Genomic DNA, 6,640 nt, shown 5'->3' on the forward strand with positions numbered 1-6,640 from the left:
TGGTCGCCGAAGATGCACTTTCAGCTACCAAAATTTTGGTCACCAAAAAATTTTATTCCCGCCTTAGGATTTTAGTTCTCCCGCGCTAAAAATGACCACTTTTGGCGACTAAACTTATTTTTTAGTCGCCAATTGTAGACTTTTGGCTACTAAAATTTTTTTTGGCACCAAAAAGCTTTACTTTTGGCCACTAAAATTTTTTTAGTCGGTAAAACCCATATAATCAGCAACCAAACTTATTTTTAGTCGCCAATTGTAGACTTTTGGCTACTAAATTTTTTTAGTCGCCAAAAAGCTTTACTTTGGGCTACTAAAAATTTTTTTGTCACTAAAACCCATATAATCAGCAACCAAACTTAGTTTTAGTCGCCAATTGTAGACTTTTGGCTACTAAAATTGTTTAGTCGCCAAAAAGCATTACTTTTAGCAACTAATGCTGTTTTGGTCGCTGAAAGCTATACTTTCAGCGACCAAATTTTTTTGGTCAGGAAATTTAGTTGCCGAATATGATTTTTCCTGTAGTGTATACTGAGTTTAATTCATTTATTTTTAATCATTTACTGCATTTTAAAAATTTAGAAAATATATTGGCATTTTTTGTTTTTTCAAAAATGTCATTATAAACTTGGAAAGTTTTTGGCTTAGTGGCATTTCTCAAAATGCTATAAAATATTTATTTATGACACTTTTCACCTAAGTGCCATAAAAAGTAATTTGCACCTACCTAGTGTCCTGACATTTTTTAAAAAATGCCATTGCAACCAAAGTTTAGTGGCATCTGTTGGTAAATGTCTCGAACATAATTTTTTGTGTTATTATTTTATAAAATGTCATAAAATTGATGTGACATTTCTTTATTGAAATGCCACTAGAGCCTTATATGTTTTGTGGTTCTGTGGCATTTTTCTAAAACATTTAATGCCAATTTTTATTTTTGTGGCATTTTCTAAAAACATGTTACTAGTGTAGTGTCACTAAAGTGTAAATTTGTTGTAGTGACATTTTTTGTTGTAGTGAAGTGACACTTTTTTTAATTGAAATGCCACTAGAGCCTTGTATGTTTGTGGCTCTATGACATTTTTCTAAAAAATGCAACCAAATATACTTTTTGTGACATTTTTTAAGAACATGCCACTAGTATGGTGTCACTAAAATATGTTTTTGTTATAGTGTTGTGACACTTGTTCATTGAAATGTCACTAGAGCCTTTTATGTTTGTCATTTTGTGGCATTTTTGAAAAATGTGCCACTAAATATCATTTTTGTGGCATTTTCTAAAATATGCCACTAGTGTAGTGTCACTAAAGTATGTTTTTGTTGTAGTTTTGTGACACTTGTTCATTGAAATGTCACTAGAGCCTTTTATGTTTGTCGTTTTGTGGCATTTTTCAAAAACGTGCCACTAAATATCATTTTTTGTGGCATTTTCTAAAAATATGCCACTAGTGTAGTGCTACTAAAGTATGTTTTTGTTGTAGTGGCGCATTCATTCATATTCGAGTATGGAATCTCACAATCTTCATTCAGGTTGTGGTGAGCTGAAGGATTTTCCAAAGCTGAACAAAACTTGTGGTATGTTTGACTAGAGCAGTTGGACAGATTTCACACTTCATAATTTCAATTTGATTCTAGTCAGTTAGGCTGCTTATTAGTTCTTTGGATTAGCAATGAGTATTGGTTTGAACATCAAAATTGTCTGAGAGTAGTCTTTAGTTCACTGGTTGACGTGCCAATGAATTGTCATTTTGTGTTGAGAGTTTTGACAGAAAATCAGCAATATTTATACAATTAAATTGTGTTTGTTGTTCTCCAAATGGGCCTTGACTATCGCTTTCTTGCCACTAGAAATTCTCTCTGTGAAAATGTAGTTATATGTTTTTCTTCCTTGAATTAAAATTTTTTTTTTTTTTTGGTCCAAGTTATATCAGCCACAAGGATATTAATGGTTTGTATGTTGGCTTGTTATTGTCAATATGTTTTCGGATTTGGGGTGGCTACTCTGTGGGGTGCACAGTAGTCACTGTTGTGTAGCTAAATGGGCCTATTTTAGGGTCCATTTCGATAATTTAAACAGTTCACAATATATAATATGTAGTGTTTTGGGAAGTTGGTAAAAAGTTTACTTTTTTACTTTTTTGGGTTGTTTTGGGGTAAAAAAGTTGGTTTTTTTGGCTAAAAAAGTTAAAAAGTCAAAAAGTTGGCTTTTTACCATTGTTCCCAAAAGACTATACTTGTAAAAAATCAAGTTAATCGGATATCATTTACTTTTTCATCCACTCACATTTGTATTCATTTTAATATTTTAAATCACAATTGTTATTTATTTTTGTAGATACAAATGTGAATGGATGAATGGATAAATGATATTCAATTAATTTAATTTTTTGCAAGTATGTTCTACTTGATGTATTCTTTTATAAAATAAAAAAAATGTAAACAGTTCGAATTATCGAAATGAGTCTCAAAATGAGCCTATTTAACTGTACAACAGTGGCTGCTGTGCACCACGCACAACAGCCACCCTAAATCTGTTTCAAAAATAAACTACCAAATTTATTTTTAGGACTATGTGAAAGTGCTTTCAAAATTTGTTGTTTTGGAATCAGATTTAGTAGTCTGTTAATAGTTGTAGTGTGGATAAAACGTGGTTAATAACAGTTTCACTTTAAGCACAACAGTAGCTGTTGTGCCTTGTGCACAGTACGATCTCCGAAATTTAATTGCTAGGCACTAAATGAAAAGATATCATCAAATTCTGTTAGAATTTCCCATCTTTACCTTCACCTACTCCACTACACACTCCACTTCACCTATCTCCACTTCACCACACACTCCACTTCACCTAACCCACTATCACCTCCACTACACCTACTACCACATTTTATCTTTACCTTCACCTACTCCACTACACACTCCACTTCACCTATCTCCACTTCACCACACACTCCACTTCACCTAACCCACTATCACCTCCACTACACCTACTACCACATTTTCTTCTATATATAGATTGTATAGGAATTGTAATTAATCAATCTTGTAATACATCAACATATCAATCAATAATACATCAATTATTACATGGTATCAGAGCTATAGGTTAAGCTCTTGGTGCTCTTCGCCTTCTGGCGGGCGGCAACTTTGCCTTAACCGCCCGCCAGACCTCAACCAATTGAAACCTCCAACACATACCTCCTCTCCAATCACCGCCAATAACCACCAATATTGCTATTGCCGCAGCCTTCACGTGATGGACAGAAGGATTTACAGGTTAAATCTTCTGCACCTGTTCAGGCCTTCACTCCCTCAGTTGCACCAGCAAACTTTGCTTAGGCCACCACCTGGGCTATCAATGCCTCCTTCCATGCAGCAGCCGATGCAGTATTCTGGATTCAATGCCCCATTTCCAACTGGAGCATCTAACTTGCCTGGTTCAAACTTACCAGAATATCCTTCTCCTCTGCTTCCTGTTACTACCAATTCCCTCAACTTGGCACCTACATCTTTTCCGGCATCAACTTTGCCATCAATGCTTCCTCCTGCACCTCCTATCACACTAGCTCCTGAAGCATTACCTAGTTCAATCACAAACAAGGCTCCTAGTGCTGCCCTCCCTACAGCAACTCTAAATGCTAACTTGCCTTCTCTTTCTCCTTTGGTTACATCAAATCCAGATACAAATGCTGTTATACCACCAATCTCTAACAAGACTAATGCAATCTCTGGTCCAACTTTGCCATATCAAACCATATCTCAACCCATATCCTCTATTGTTGGGAGTCTTGGGACATCCAGTTCAAGTCAGACTGAAACACCAACACCTTTACTTGTAACCCCAGGTCAGTTGTTGCAGTCTGTACCGGCTGCAGTTTCTTCATCTCAGTCTTCACAAACAGCTCATAAGGATGTGGAGGTTGTTCAAGTATCATCATCAGAACCGTCAGTTCCAGTTCTAGTTCCAACAGAAACTCAACACACAACCCAGGGAGGTGTTTGAGGGGTTGTTTGGTGTTATTCGCAGTCCCCCGTTTGATTTCAAAATCCATTATTTTTATTTATTTTCTCCAAACCACTTTCCTTATTTCCCCATCTTTCATTTTGATTTCAAATATATTTTTATTATTTCTTTCTTTAGTTTTCTTTCACATTATTTTTAATCTTTTTCAAATTCCATTCATACCATATAGCTTTGCACACCAAACCATAATTTATTCATCTCAGGGATCAACCCCGATCACAATTTTACACACACACACACACACAAAAAAAAAAAAAAAAAAAAAAAAACACCACCAAAAGATTTGTTTTTCTTTTCTGCAGACGGCCACCCACCGACCTCACTTCTCTACTCTGCCGCCGGTCTTTTCTTCTTGCCTCCGTCCTGGGCGACCCTTGACGGTGTTGCCTCCGTGCTTCCTAGACCACCAAGCAAGTTGCCTCCTCCCTGCTCCTCCACTACAGCGTATGGTGGACCTCCAAATCGGAACATCACGGTGGCCTTCCGCTTCAGCTCCTTGTTTTCCGTCTTTAGCACGCTTATCTCTGCTCGCGCATCCTTATACATGCGTTGGAGCAGAGCCAGCTGGGAATTTAAATGCTGCACCTCATTTGTCCTACTCTGTAGCCGGTTCGACAAATTTGTGACCGCCGTCATGCTTTCCACACATGCCTTCAGAGTATACTGATTAGCCTCAATATCAGTTTGCACCGCCATTTTTTGCTCCACCGACCGCATCGGAAAGTTCAATGGAGCAAAACCAGAGGTGTTTGGTTGAGGTTCACTGGCCACCGCACCAGTTATTTCTCTTGTGGGCTCGTTCAGTTCTGGAAAGAGCGTGAGCAGGTTCTGGGTAGCTGGACGGGAAGAAGAGGCCATGTTTTTGGGTTGCTAAGTGTTTCAGAGAAAGGTTGGTTACCGGGTGTTTCAAGATTTGCAGAGACAAGCTCTCCGAGCGTTCAGAGGTTTCAGACTAGTATGCACAGCCTTCGCCTCAACCTTGTTTTAAATAGCCAGGGCCAGCCACGCGCATCGCGCGCCTCTTGCCGCCCGACACACTGGCACGCCTTTTCAGGGCACATCTTTTGATAAAATGGACACGCCTTTTGATGGCACACCTTTTGATGAATTGGGCACGCCTTTTGATGGCACGCCTTTTTGACAACTTTGGGCACACCTTTTGAGGGTGCGACTTTTTAAGGGGTCCGACAAGACTCTGTAAACTGTCCCGACATTGATTCCGGTTAGCTCCTTTATGGGTCCGACAAGACTCTATAAACTGTCCCGACATAGATTCCGGTTAGTTTCTACAAGGGTCCGACAAGACTCTGTAAACTGTCCCGACATTGATTCCGGTTAGCTCCTTTATGGGTCCGACAAGACTCTGTAAACTGTCCCGACATAGATTCCGGTTAGTTTCTACAAGGGTCCGACAAGACTCTGTAAACTGTCCCGACATTGATTCCGGTTAGTTTCTACAAGGGTCCGACAAGACTTTGTAAACTGTCCCGACATTGATTCCGGTTAGTTTCTACAAGGGTCCAGCAAGACTCCGTAAACTGTCACAACAACTGTCACAACATTGTCTGCTACAACGGTCCGACATGACCCCATAAACTGTCTTCTACAACGGTCCGACATGACCCCATAAACTGTCTTCTACAACGTTATGACACCACCATCCAGTGTCTTCACCAATGGTCTGACACGACCATACAGTGTCTCCTATCCTTTTTTATTTTTATGTATTTTCTTGTTTTGTTACTCTCTCCAAACTCAAGTTGGTTAGTTTCTCTCCTCCTTGAGTTTGCGGGGGGCTGTTAGAATTTCCCATCTTTACCTTCACCTACTCCACTACACACTCCACTTCACCTATCTCCACTTCACCACACACTCCACTTCACCTAACCCACTATCACCTCCACTACACCTACTACCACATTTTATCTTTACCTTCACCTACTCCACTACACACTCCACTTCACCTATCTCCACTTCACCACACACTCCACTTCACCTAACCCACTATCACCTCCACTACACCTACTACCACATTTTCTTCTATATATAGATTGTATAGGAATTGTAATTAATCAATCTTGTAATACATCAACATATCAATCAATAATACATTCAATAATGTTATTTTCATCAGCATTTTAGGTTTTTGTGATAAAAAAAAAAATTGCAAAAACTTGAATTTAGACCAATTGTAGAATTTATTTATTTTTTTGAATTGGCTAACAATTGTTGAAAGTCAGAATTTGGGTGAAATTAAACAAAGAATTTTAAAAGAAAAAATTTAAAATTTGAATTTTTATATTTGATTGTAAAGTTGGTGAAAATTACATTCAACATTTACTGATTGTCAGAAAATTCCGGGGGAATTTTGAAAGAAAAAATTTAAAATTTGAATTTTTATATTTGATTGTAAAGTTGGTGAAAATTACATTCAGCATTTGCTGACTGTCAGAAAATTCCGGGGTCTCAACATCTGCCTTGCAAGAAAATGTTTAAATGTGTGTTTTCCTAACCTGTCAATCTTAAAAATCAATGTTGCCAATGTATTAAAAGAACCAATTTATCCCAAAAAAAAAAAAAGAAAGAAAGAAAGAAAGAAGAAGAAAAAGAAGAAGAAACGTA

Source organism: Camellia sinensis, chromosome 6 (assembly GCF_055761805.1).
Source record: "Camellia sinensis isolate YWXY chromosome 6, ASM5576180v1, whole genome shotgun sequence".
In the NCBI taxonomy this organism is placed as follows: Eukaryota; Viridiplantae; Streptophyta; class Magnoliopsida; order Ericales; family Theaceae; genus Camellia; species Camellia sinensis.